Source organism: Panthera tigris, chromosome F2 (genome assembly GCF_018350195.1).
Source record: "Panthera tigris isolate Pti1 chromosome F2, P.tigris_Pti1_mat1.1, whole genome shotgun sequence".
NCBI classification, from domain to species: Eukaryota; Metazoa; Chordata; class Mammalia; order Carnivora; family Felidae; genus Panthera; species Panthera tigris.
Genome location: NC_056676.1, coordinates 63847449 through 63861004, shown reverse-complemented (window position 1 = coordinate 63861004; position 13556 = coordinate 63847449). Strand labels below are relative to the sequence as shown.

The 13556-nt window shown below is 40.8% G+C and overlaps 1 long non-coding RNA gene across 1 annotated transcript in view; it reads left to right on the top strand.

Annotated features, from left to right (window-relative positions):
- The window catches only part of LOC122234998, a 58183-nt gene extending 50358 nt beyond the window's left edge, over positions 1-7825 (top strand). The window contains exon 3 of the long non-coding RNA XR_006213035.1: positions 7320-7825. This is a non-coding gene — a long non-coding RNA (uncharacterized LOC122234998). The remainder of the gene's footprint in view (positions 1-7319) is intronic.
- The last annotated feature ends 5731 nt before the right edge of the window (positions 7826-13556 follow it).

Here is a 13556-nt window from a genome sequence, read left to right as displayed (position 1 = left end):
TCACCTCAGAGCACCAGCTGCAGCAGAGGAAATAATAGAGAAAGTAGAGTCCAGAAAACCTGTTCCAGCTTTTCAAACGATGCAGATCAAGTAAAATACATCTGTGGGCCATAGTTTTGGTAGGTACAAAATTTGAATCACTTTTTTAAGAACTTGCACAAAGTCCTGTGCTGTGAGATAAGTATGTATATCACAGCCTCCAGAGAGCCTCTTAAACCCCCTTCACCATCCCCTAAGAAAAGGCATGGCTCAATCCAATCTTCCTTGCTTAGGGGAGCCCCTTCCCTCTTCTCCCGAGGATATTGCAAAATCTTGTTTTTCATCTATTCCTGGGAGTACCTGAACTCAGGAAGCTAAGGCACTTGGCAAAAGCAACAAATTCTCCTTCAGAACAAAGAGGCACAGTTATAAACCCAGCTCTAAGGACACACGGTGCTAACCTATAGCTCTCTAGCCAGATAAGCCACCTGAGCTCTGAGAGTGATTGCAACACACAACTTAACCAATCACCCAGCCGTCACTCATGCTTTTCCAATCAACCTGTGCCTCCCTCCCCACCACCTGGTCTGCACCAATCCATGCTCACCGATTTCTTTCAAGTTCCAACTTGACACCCACCGCCCTGTCCTTTTCTGAGGATGCCCACCTTCCACATTTTCCTGGACACTGAAGTATTTAGTCCCCACCACAGTGGGCTCCTTTATGTGTTCAGAAAGTCAGAATGACACAATGAAACTTTCCAGGACTTTGACATCTGGCAGACGTGTGGTTGAATTCTAGCCCTGGCAGTAGCTAGCTATGACCTTGGGCAAGTTACTTAATAGTTTCCTCCACTGTCAGATGGATAATCACAGTTGCCTTGGAGACTCGTTTCAAAGATGACATCAGATAGTACATGTAAAGTACTGAGCTCTGTCCTTGACTCATGCTATCAGACCTATTATTCTTAGTTTTGCCTCTATTTCTCTAATTTTTAACTTCACATAATTATTTTTTAATTCACATTGTCCATTCCTTGAAACAGAAACCAAGTCCTGTGTTTTTAATCCCATAAAATTGTCTAGCACAAGGTATTTATAGATTAGTCAATAATTACTTCTGAAATTATTGGAATAGTTAAATAATATTGAGGTCAAAGTTAAGAGGGACACATGAATCAGGTTTAAAAGTTGAGGACCCTTAAAAACTGAGAATAAACTGAGGGTTGATGGGGGGTGGGAGGGAGGGGAGGGTGGGTGATGGGCATTGAGGAAGGCACCTGTTGGGATGAGCACCGGGTGTTGTGTGGAAATAAATTTGACAATGAATTTCATATTAAAAAAAATAAAAATAAAAGTTGAGGACCTCAACAGAATAAGCACATATTGTATAGAGCTATAATTCTCTGGAGACTGAAGAAAAATGCTCAAGCTAACTCAGAAAACCTGACTAACAGTAACCTTGGTAAAGTCTCACAACCTTGCTAGGCTTTTGTGTCCTCATCAGGAAATGATGCTTAACAATATCTGATCTGTCTACCTTTCCAGGTGTTTTGAGGACCCATTGCCATCATCTATATGAAAACATTTTCAAACAGTAATATAGTATAAAAATGAAAGACCTGAGAATGGTTGGGTAAATTACATTTGTTATGATTGTCTAGGAAAGAAAAAAAAAAAGAGGTAGGCTGTTTCTCCCGGAAAGCACTAGACCTCTGAGCATGGTTAGAATCTGTAGCCTTGAAATGTGTGCCTCCCTGGATGATGGAAGGTCAGGCTGTACTTTCCAAGACTGATCACAACCAGCCCTGCTTGCTCCTTAAACTCTGCCCCCGCGCCTGCATTAAGCCTGTGGTGTGACTAAAGCTAATTTCTAAAATATTAGGGGCATTTAAAGGGAGCAAAGTCCAGGTACTGACCCAGAAATGTTCTCTGGGTTGACTACGTTTACCAAGAATACAAAGTGCAGAGAATACTGGAACTTCGATAGAGTCAAATAAACCCAAACTTCACCTCTATGCAAGTCCCATTTTTCACACCCTTTAGTTCACGTTGTTTGGGTTTCTTTTCATTTGCTTTTGCTGCAAGCATTTGGAAGTGTTTGACAACTGGGATTTTGAAAAGAGGTGGAAAATTACTGTCAGATAGCTGTTGCACACTTTTTTTTTTTTTTCAGAACCTAGTATAAAAGCATCTAGTCTGGTGTTGAACCATAGAGTAGAAAGCAAAACGTCTGCCATCTTATTTCTGTTAGTAGTTTGGGCACTGGTATGGGTTGAAGGAATACACCATGAAGCAGAAGAAAGGCCAGCTGGCTAGTTGCCAAAAAACTTACCTTGTAAACATTCCACTTATTGTATGAACAGGGATGAGTAGACCTTGGAGCTCAGATATATGATTCTGTGAGAACATGAGATTGTATCCGAGCTCTGAGGAACAGAATTGCCATATATTAACTTGCCAGACAGATCTAGAAATGCAGACCCTTAGTTCAGTTCCTTTCATTGGGAGATACAGAATCATGATCTAAAGATCAACACCAGACTGTATATGTCTTTGGGTTGCTTGTCTTTTTTCTTTGCTTTTCTTTGCATTTTCTTTTCTTGTCTTTTCTTTTCTAGAGAGAGAGTGTGCACATGCACACCGGAGCGGGGGAGGGGCAGAAAGAGAGGGAGACAGCATCCCAAGCAGGCTCCACGCTGTCAGTGCAGAGCCTGATGCGGGACTCTGTCCCACAGTGAGATTATCACCTGAGCTGAAAATCAAGAGTCAGCCACTTAACAGACTGAGCCAGCCAGGCGCCCCTGTTTGTCCTTTTCATTTGTGGGGCCAAATTACATTCAACACGTTTTTAAGACAAAATTTTTCCAGCTTAACTGAGATAAAGTTGACATATGACATTGTGTATGTTTAAGGTGTACAACATGATGATTTGATATACATCCATATTGTGAAATGATTAACACAGTAAGGTTACTTAACGTATCCAGCCCTTACATAGTTACCTTCTTTTTACTTTGTGGTGAGAACTTTTAAGACCTACTGTCTTAGCAACTCTCAGGTGTACAATAGGGTACCGGTAACTATAGTCGCCATTTTGTACATTGTATCCCCAGAAGTCATTCATTTTGTAACTGGAAGTTTGTACCTTCTGATCACCCATTTCCCTCACTGCGCCCCCCACCCCTAGCAACCCCAATGCACTCTCTGTTCCTATGAGTTCATTCTTTTAGATTCCACATATAAGAGAAATCATACAGTACTTGTTTTTTCCCTGTCTGACATATTTTACTTAGCATAATGCTCTCAAGTTTCATCCATGTTGTCATAAATGATAGGAATTTATTCTTTTTATGGCTGAATAATACTCTACTGTATTTATAGTTACCCTGTTTCTTTATCTACAATAAACACGGGAGTAGAGGTATCTCTTCACGATCATGATTTTGTTTCCTTCAGATATACACTCAGCAGCAGGATTGCTGGGTCATATGATTGTTCTATTTGTAATTTCTTGAAGAACCTCCAGACTGCATTCCATAGTGGCTGCACCAATTTACATTCCCACCAAGAGTGCACAGGGGTTTCCTTTTCTCCATATTCTCACCAGAATTTGTTAGCTCTCATCTTTTCGATAATAGCCATTCTAATAGGTTGAGCCAAATTTCAAGAATCATTTAAAAATAGATCTCTTGATCATCCTGGAGAACCAGAAGATCTGACCCCTATACCTTTCCAAATGGCAACAATTCCTGGCTGTTGCTGAGTGCTGGTGCCATTTACAGGAAGTTTGTGCCATCTAGATTTGCGCAGATCTTATTACTGATAGTTACTGATAGTTTACCACAGCACTTTCATGGCTTTCTTGTAATAGAGAAATACCTCTTCTATAACTTATGTCTCTATCAAAGTTTGGAAAGTTGAATAAAAAGTTAGAGGGCAGAGTAATTCAAGAAAATTGAAAGAGGGGCCCCTGGGTGGCTCAGGTGGTTGAGTATCCGACTCTCGATTTTGGCTCAGGTCATGACCTCATAGTTTGTGAGTTTGAGCTCCGTGTTGGGCTCTGTGCTGACAGCATGGAGCCTGCTTGGGATTCTCTGCCCCTCCTTCTTTCTGTGTCTCTCAAAAAAATTAAAAAGAAAATTGAAAGAGGGCGTTTTTTCCTTTTGGAGGTGAAGAATAACATAAACAAGAATAAATACAATAAGGTAACATAATAATGTAAATATATATATTATTTGCCTACTGTCACAAGCCTCTCCATCCCTAACATAGAGTTGCAATAACTTTAGCCTTGAAAGAATTTCAGATCTCATTGATTATACAGGACTTTTTGTGATAGAATCTAAGTTCACTTGAAGTAGATTCAATTGGGAAAAACAAAATTCTCTTTTTGAGGAAAAAAAAAAAAGAAGAAGAAATAAAGAAAGAAAAAAAGAAATCCTCAATAACCCCCAAACAAATTTTCAGCTGCTTGGCTTTCTGGGGGGAAAAAAATGTCAATAAAATTGTGTTGCATTTGTGCAAAAATAGGACTCCCTTGTCCTGCCTTTTATATAAAGCTCCTTATACTGGGAGCATTGATGTTGGTGACTCCAAAAGGAACAACGGTAGTTTCTTAACCTTTCAGAAACCCTGTGGGACAGAGTTTAAAACACGGCAATGTTAGGGTTGCCAAAGACTCACCCTTTGGAAGAGAGGCTGATCCTCTTGAGGGCTCCCCTTTAAAAATGATTTAAAGGCCCTTGCTCAGAGGACCACAGATGTAAAATCAGAGCTTCAGTCAACTGAAGCCCACAATGTGGCAAAGGGGCAGGGTGGCCCAGAGGAAGGGGATGTGGTGTGGAGTTTGTCAAACTGAAATCTGAATTCCAGTCCTTCCACCCCAAACAGATGTAACCTTGAGTGTAACCTAGAGTAACAGAGCTGATGTGAATATTGCACGAGAAAACATGAACTGACCCTTTGTAAGCACTTTCCAAAGCTGGTTCTGACTCTCTTTTGTGTTTCTTTACATATAATAATGACAGCTATCATGGATTGGAATGCCCACTATTTGCCAGACCAGTGTCCCTTAACCTGAGTTTCAGATTCCCCTGCTTTTAAAGTTGCTTCAGAATGGGGCACCTGGGTGGCTCAGTTAGTTAAGCATCTGACTTCTGCTCAGGTCATGATCTCACTGTTCGTGGGTTTGAGCCCCACGTTGGGTTCTGTGCTGACAGCTCAGAGCCTGGAGCCTGCTTTGGATTCTGTGTCTCCTCTCTTTGCCCCTTCCCTGCTCTCTCTCTCTCTCTCAATCTCTCTCAAAAATAAATAAACATTTAAAAAATGTAAAAAATAAAAGTTGCTTCAGGTCAACATTCTAATGCACTAGACCAGTGGTCATTCCTTTTCTGCAAAGGACCAGATTAGAACTATTTTTATATTTTTGATGATCTCTACAGTCAAGGGGCTAAAGGTCAGAGGCTTCTACAGTCTCTGACATTATTACTCAACTTTGCCTGCCACTGACTATGAAAGCAGCCATAGACAACATGTAAACAAATGGGCATGGCTGTGTTCCAATAAAACTTAATTTATAAAAACAAGCAGCTGGACCATAGTTTGCCAGCCCTTATACTTGGTTATGAATCTTTGCATCCCACATACAGTTCTTGCTATCCCAATGCATAGTTAAAATTTTCAGTTTGTTTTAGGAATGAGGAAGGGAGGCAAAAGAAGGGGACAGAAGAAAGAGCAAGAGACCTCAAAGCGAATTTATATACGGTACACTTATATTTAACTATACAGAAGATTCTTCTTCCTCTTGTCTTAAGCTATACGCCTTAACTAGAATGTTTACCATTTACTAGCTCTGTCTGATCTCTGTCATGACTAGTTAACATTACTCCAATAACTTTTTCTGACTTTACGTGGGCCTGTGCCAAGTGCCTTATATACACTATTTAATCTTTACAATAATGCCGTGAGATAAAAAAATTTTTAACACAAATTTTACAGGTGAGTAAAAGGAAGCTTAGAAGAATTAAATACTTTCCCTAGTGTCATAGAGCCAGTAAATTAGAGGGCTGGGACTTAAATCTAGGCAGTTTGACCTCACAATTGCTTACTCTCTTAGCCGTGGTTTCTCCATACATAAAAAATGGATTATCCATTTACACCCTGCTGGGTTCTTTGAAAGATTGCAGTATTGAAAGTATCTGAAAGTGCCTGGGTCAAAAGCAGGGAGCATGAAATCAGTTCCTTGCTCTTTGTCCACCCTACCATTCAGGATTACCCACAATTACTAAATATTTATGGAGTACCCACTATATTCTCAGGTTTGACTGATCTAGAACCACCGATTCCTGGGAGAAGGAAGATTTGGTCATGGCTTTGCTTCCAAGGATGTGTGACCTTTTGGAGTCTTTGACCTTAGGTTCCCACATCTGTAAAATAACACATGTCTGCTCAGACTTTTCAAGAATGCTAACTTATCTGCATTAGAAATCCCTTGAAAAACATGTACATTTCCAGACCCTATATAAGACATCAGAATCCTTTGGACTGAAGCTTAGGTTTCTTCATTACTATCTCCAACTCTATTTTGAAAACAAAAAGAAAAAACAGTATTAACTCCATTAAAAAGTTGAAAGAATAACGAACCCCCATTTATCTTTCACTAGATTCACTTATTGTTAATTTCACCATATTTGCTTCGTAGATCTTTTGCTCTTGCTCTCTTTTTCTGTCTCTTCTATTTGGAAGTCAGTTGATGGTTTGCCACATTTTCTGGGTAATTCCTCTCTTCCCATTTGAAAGTCAGTTAAGGACATCATTTCACACCTAAACACATTAGTGCATATCTTCTAAGAATGAAGACATTCTCTAATAATAATGCCATTATCACACCCAAGTAATTTGGTTAACAGTGATACAATTATATTATCAAATATATAATGTCTTTGAATGCCACCAAAACCATGTCCTTGTATTTTTTCTTTGATGATATAATCTAAGATTTTGCATTTTATTTGGTTTTCATGTCTCTTTAGCTTCCTTTCATTTAGAAAATTCTACCATATTTTTTGTCTTCCATGACTTGACATTTTTGGGAAATCCAGGACACTTGTTTTGTAGAATGTCCCCCTCCCCCCAGTCTGGGTCTGCCTGTTTTCCCATATCTAGATATTTAGCTGGTAAATTGGATCAAACATCTATATGGTACTTTGTGCACCTTTATTGGAATACATTCTAAAGACAAACGAATTGCAAACAAATTTTTAACTTACTAGGTTAGTTTGTTGTTGGTATTGCTATTGGAATAGTGATCATAACTCTGAAATAATTTCTATATTGTAGGACACAGCAAGATGAATACATATGTTGACATTTTTGGAAACCAGATTCTCATGTATTGGAAGACAAAAATACGGAAAAGAGAAAGTAAGAAAGTACCTTACATGTTGGATTTGAATTGGAGATATGAGTACGAACTCGACATACCTACCTTCATAGTAGAAATAAGCACACCTAGTCTCCAGATCGTGGTTTTTAAATAACATTTCATACTAAAAGGAACTAGAGGTCCTTAAGGAATGGCTGATCCCAGGGCTAGGCAGATAAAATACAAGTTGGTCCTGGAATAGCTTGTTATGGCAGAAAACAAAAAGAAAAAAAAAATATGCTTAAAGACAATGGGGACCTATCAAAAGTACATAGGAGTCAGCTTGAGGAGTTTCATGCTGGCCAAATTTGGTATATGTAAGCAGAAAACAGAATAATAATACTAATGGGGTAGAGCACATTAGATAAGAATGTACATCATAGTGAAATTAAGAAACAACAGGCACAAAAATGACTGTACTTGGAAGAAAGATCCTCATTTCAGTAGTATGTCTGCTAATAAATGTAGAAGGAATTACTGAATTCAATATCTGCTTTTTAACATGCTCCCCAGGTGGTTCTAATTCCCTCCAAAGTTTGGGAACAATTGCTAGATGTTTTCTTGAAGCTCTTTAATTCTACAACAGCTATAAAATGTTAAGCACAGCCCCTGCCCTGGAGAAAATAATACTTAATAGAAATGTATGAAAAGTAGAAATTCTAGTCAGCCTGTTGACAATTTGTTTTTGTCTTTAAAGTACTTATGAAAGTATTTTTTCCTCACTGTTAAATATGCCAGTCATTCTGGCTACTCCTGACTCTTGCCATTTTATTCCAGCACTGTCCTAGGAGAACTCCTTCCCGTTACTCCCACCACAAACCCCTTCCCCTTCGGTATGAAATATTGACATCCATGGAAATGGGAAAAGGAAGCAGCTACCTGGGATTGTCTCCAGGCTCTGCCTTTTGCTTGGTCTAATTTTCTTTGTCCCTTCACCAGGCAGACCAAAGCTTTCAGGCATCAGTGCATCCTTGGAGTTTAGTTTGGTGGACCCTGTATGTAAATTCAGTGTCTTGTGACACCTCAGAGGGCTTGAATTTCCATTCCAGAAGTGGGACAGTAACCCTTTGCTTTTAAACATGTCTTCTGCCTCAGGGCTTCCAAATTTTGCAGTTAATTGGGCCTATTTTTGTATAGTTCTAGTATGATTATGCAGAGAAGCAATTCAAAAGCTAGCATATACTTATGGATTTCCCTCCCCATAATCAATCTCTCTTCCTTTGCTCCCCACATCCAAATCGACTGCCAGACCCCATTAACTCTGCTTTTAACATTTTTTAAGCATCATCCTTTGACTTTCCATTTTCTTGCTCTCATTACCAAAGAGCCACTGCTGTCTTCTCTGTGAAGTTTCTCCCTTGATCATATTAGACGCTAGTCTAAGCAAATGATACCAAAATGCCCATATCCAGGCCCTTGACTTCAATGTCTACTTGTTGATTGTTCTACCGTGCCCTCAAATTCAACAAAGCTAAAAGAAACTCGTACCGCCTCTTGACTAGTTCTGCCCTCTCCTTCCTGGCCACCTAAGCTCATACCTAGTGTATTGTAACAATTAAAAAGCACGAGTTTGGAATCAAACAGAACTAATTAGGACAAGACTTAAATCCCAATTCAAACACTTAGAGGCAGTGTGACCTTGTTGAACTCAACATTCTCATCTGTAATATGGCGATAACATTACCTACATCAAATGGTTGCTGTCTGGAATCAACAACATGTGTTTTGTACATACATACAGTGCCTACCAGAGCATAAAGATTTAATAAAAATGACTTCTTATTTCACAGCTTCTCCTCTTCCTAATTCTCTATACAGTAAATTATCACAATCTGTTTAATAGTTTTTTAAATGATCTCTTCTATTTATGCACAAATGCAGCTTCTTGGTTATCCCTGCTTAGGCTATTGAATAATCTTTCTAGGTTGTTTTCTTGTCTTCAGTAGCCCCAAAGACTTGTGTTCCTTATGTGTGCAAGAAATCATGCTAAGACACTTCAGTCTTTCCAACTAACCCATTCCTCATTCTGTCAACAGATTAATCTTCCCCTGGATCTGTTTTTATTACACTTCTCCCTTGATTAGGAAGAATCATTGGCTTCCCAGTACCTTTAGGATAAATTCCACAGATAGGGTAAATAGGCTCCAGCTTATCTGTAGTGGGGAATTATAATTTGGTCTGGCCCAGGCCTCTTTTCCTGCCTTATTCTAGTAAATGTATCCATTTATTTTGGTGAATTGCTTATCATCCCCATTCCAGCCACGGGGCTGCATTGGGAGCTGTCAATCATGGTATCTATCTTCAGCCACCAAAGAAGATGTGTGATCCAAGCTGAACCAACTTTCTCCCTTTGGATACTTTTCTAGTTGAGACCAGGGGAAAAGAGGCCTTTCCTTGTTGGAAGCTGAGCTGGGTACTATAAACCTTGGCAGTGCCAGTGGCCACCATTTGGCCTTGTGCAATCTGAAAGAATGAGGTGCACTGGTATCAGTTCCAGCCGTACTCAAGGCTAGCCTTTCTCTTGCCCTTAGCAAATTGGCTATGTGAGCTCATGCATTTCCCATTCGGTGTTTAGCATTGGTTAAGATCCTATCATTTGGAGCCAAGCATTCTGACTAATAATACTATCTTTTTACCAGATCTCTGCCTTACTTTGTTCCCAAACCATTCTAAGCTGATCGACCCACAGCTCAGTGAAGATAATCCGTTCATCCTTTTCTTCCTGCCTTTGACCAAGTTGTTCCCGCTGCTAGGAATGTTTGTTCTCTCTTATCTCATTCTCCAAAGTCTGTGCTTCCGTAAGACCCAAGGCAAAACCTTTATCTTCGTGAACTCGGTTTGTTCTCCGCGAGCTTGAAGGAGTGTTCCCTTAGCTTAATATGTAGGCTTTAGATTCCAAAACCTAAATGTCATCTGATGTTTAGTTACTTATTGGGTCATTAATCCTTGCTATTTCCTACCTTTCTACCAAGTCAGAATAAAATTCCTAAGCTCAACTAAGGTCTAGAAGTGAAGGAACTAGTTCCAAACCATAAACACAACATGGGGCAGAATACATTGAAGTTTCCCTAAAAATACTCATGTCTGGCTGCTGAAGGTAGAGAAATGCATTTAAAAAGGAAAAACATGAACCAGGAGCTTAAATTACCCAAACACATCTAGATTGTTAGGGGCTGGGGGAAAAGACAGAGCATAATTTAAAGAAAGTGCTAGAGTTTGCTAAATGATGAGAAATGGAAGACCATAAACATTTCATGATCTACAGGTATTACCAGGCGTCAAAAATGTTGTTGTAATGTTTGAGAGACCCAGAGCCGTCAAAGAACGTGAGGTTCTTGCCAGAGAAGGCAGAAAGGTGGGAGATGTGGTGTTTGGGAACTAGCTCAGGTTCCAGTTGGAGCCAGGGAATAGAAGGAATGGGTGAGAATTCAACCTAGGATGAAAGAGGATCTGCACGTAGCCATGCGATAGACTAAGAGTTCAGTACAGGGAGCTAACAGGGAGATTATCTAAGAGAACCCTGCTACAACGGGAGGGAATAAATTGGGTGGTGAAGAAAAATGGGCTATCAGGTTGTGAGGTAGAACATGAGACGAACTTTCTCATGGGTCAAGGGAGAGTCTGGGGGGCGGGGGGCGATTCCATAAAGTAAATGGAGACAGTGTGGAAAAAAGTGAGTTTCCCTCATTTATAGACCTCTTGAGCCTGAAGGTTCTCAAAGTAATTTAATAACCAATCTCTCTTGGAGCCTAAGAAACAAGACTGTGAGATAGTTATTTGAAATGTCATGTCCATTTCATTTCATATTATTCGAAAGATGTGTATGGAGGAAACTTCGATTCCTTATTCCTCCTCACCCTCAGACCAGACATGTTTATGCCTACTTAGGCTAACTTGCTAAAGTTCCCAATATGCAGAGGGTTATCTTTCTTTCTGGGATTTCAAAGAGCCATTTTGTCCCAACGTGCCTTTAACATAAGTTCTAACCGATCACTCACAATTTTAAAAAGGCTCAAATGTACAATCCCTTAGAAAAGTGACTTAAATTTATAGGATGAATATAAATATTAAGACTGGTATAAATATTAAGACTTATGTAGATATTAAGGCTGGTACCAGGTTTGTTTCAACAGCAGGTTGTTAAGGAAGGGAAGTAAAAGTAGTAGAACCCAGTCAGAGAAGCTGGAAGACAACATCTAAGTACTTTCAGTTCTGCCTTGGGCCAGCCCTGCTCCCGGAAAAGTCCCCCAAGCAGCACCCCCATGGTGAGCCATCAGATAACTCTCACCTGACTGACTGGCTGGGTGATAGTCTGGGCGGTGGTCCATCTAGTTTACCAAGGACCCGCCCAGAGAAAAGCCAAGCACATGCAATAGAGGGTGTTTGCCAACCCTTTTTAAAATTGATGATGTACCTGTTAGCCAACCGGGTGTACCAGAGAAGAACCCGCCGGTGCTGTCCCCCAGTCTCAGTGCTTGATCTCTGAGGTGAGAATCTATAAGCCAGCATTTTGCTTTAGCCACTGATTTCACACTCAGCATTGCAGCCGGCTCAGGCCCCCGTGTACTCTGTGTTCACGTCTGTCTTCCTGTAGGAAATTCTCTTTGCATACTAGGGTGGGCCTCCTGCAACGCCCTCAGTTCTTCACCAGAGTAGGGACTCCCTAAGCGTTTAGCCTATGGTATTGACATCCCTAGGCCTCACCTCCGGGGTTTTGCATTTCAAGTACCCTTCCTGTGAACATCCCCCTTCTGTCTTGTTCTGTTCTCTAATTGCCCCCTAGATATCAAAAAGCTCTTTGTTTCCTCTTCACTATTCACCTTATAGCCACTGTCCACCCTGTGTATTGGATAAATCTCCCTAAAGATGCTCAGCCTACTCTTCATGAAACGGCGCCCCAAATACAGTGATGATATTTTCCAAACCCAAACACTGGATCGTGTGTTCCACCCAGTAGAAGTTTACTCAGTAGGTAATAGTAAGCAATGCTTGAAATCGACACTGTCTTCGACAATCCAAAATGTTTGGCTCTTGCAGCTCAAGAGGACAAGGAGGACAGGTATGTTGCAATCTTCCGAGGCCCTACCTTGTGATCTGGTCCAGCCTCCCTCTCTGATCTTGCCTCTACCTCTCTCTTCCTCCCACAGGCTGCACCAGCCACGCTGACCTCTTTCTGATCCTGTGAACCAGATAAGCCGGGTTCTGTCTCAGGTGCATTGTACTGGCACATCCTTCTTCCTGAGACCGTCTTCCCTAGATCTTTGTAAGACTCCCCTCTTCTTACCATCCACATCTCTCACAAAGGTTTTCCTTAATAGCACCACTCCTGGTAATTGCCTGTCCTGGTTACTCTTGACCCTATCACACTGCTGTATGTTCTTCCCAGCATTTACTTCTGGAGGAAAATATCTTGTGTGTTTGTAGTCTTTCTCTACCTCCACTCTACCACCAGCTACAGTGTAAGCTTCATAAAGCATGCCTTTGTCAGTGTGTCTGTTCTCACATCACAACACCTAGAACACTGCCTGGGATGTAGTGGTTGCACAACCAAACTGTGTGGGGGCTACTGATGGGATGAACACTGTTCCTTCCACCACACGCTGCGCTGTGAAACTGAGGATCACACGACATGCTCTTGCAAGTCTAAGTTCACACAAACCTCTGTAGGAAAACGCACATCCCGCAGGGAAGGGACACACAGAGGAGGACCCCAGTCCTAGCTGGGTGAGAAATGAAAATCAAAAGTTTAGGACAGAAGTAGAAAACAGAATAGGAGACCTAGCTAAGCAAAAGAAATCTGGTTTAAGGAAAAAGGGGGTTGGGGAGCTTCAGATATAATTTCTGGAACACTGAGTTGGACCAGTAGCCATGAGAGCCCAGGTGCAGCTTTGCCACAAACCCACGTTGTGGCCTTGGGTCCGTCATTGCTCTACTCTGAGCTTCAAATGCCACACTTCTAAAATGAGGAAGCTGGAAGTCTTGTCAGTGCTTTCTAGTGACCATTCTTTAAAAAAAAAAAAAAAAAAAAAGGAGACCTGGGAAGGGGTGATGTGTCCTAACTGCAAGGATTAAGGGGTTACAGTGCACTAGTTCCAAGTCCCGCCACCAACTAAGAAATGAGGTAAACAAGGTTCACTCTTGAGAATCAGCAT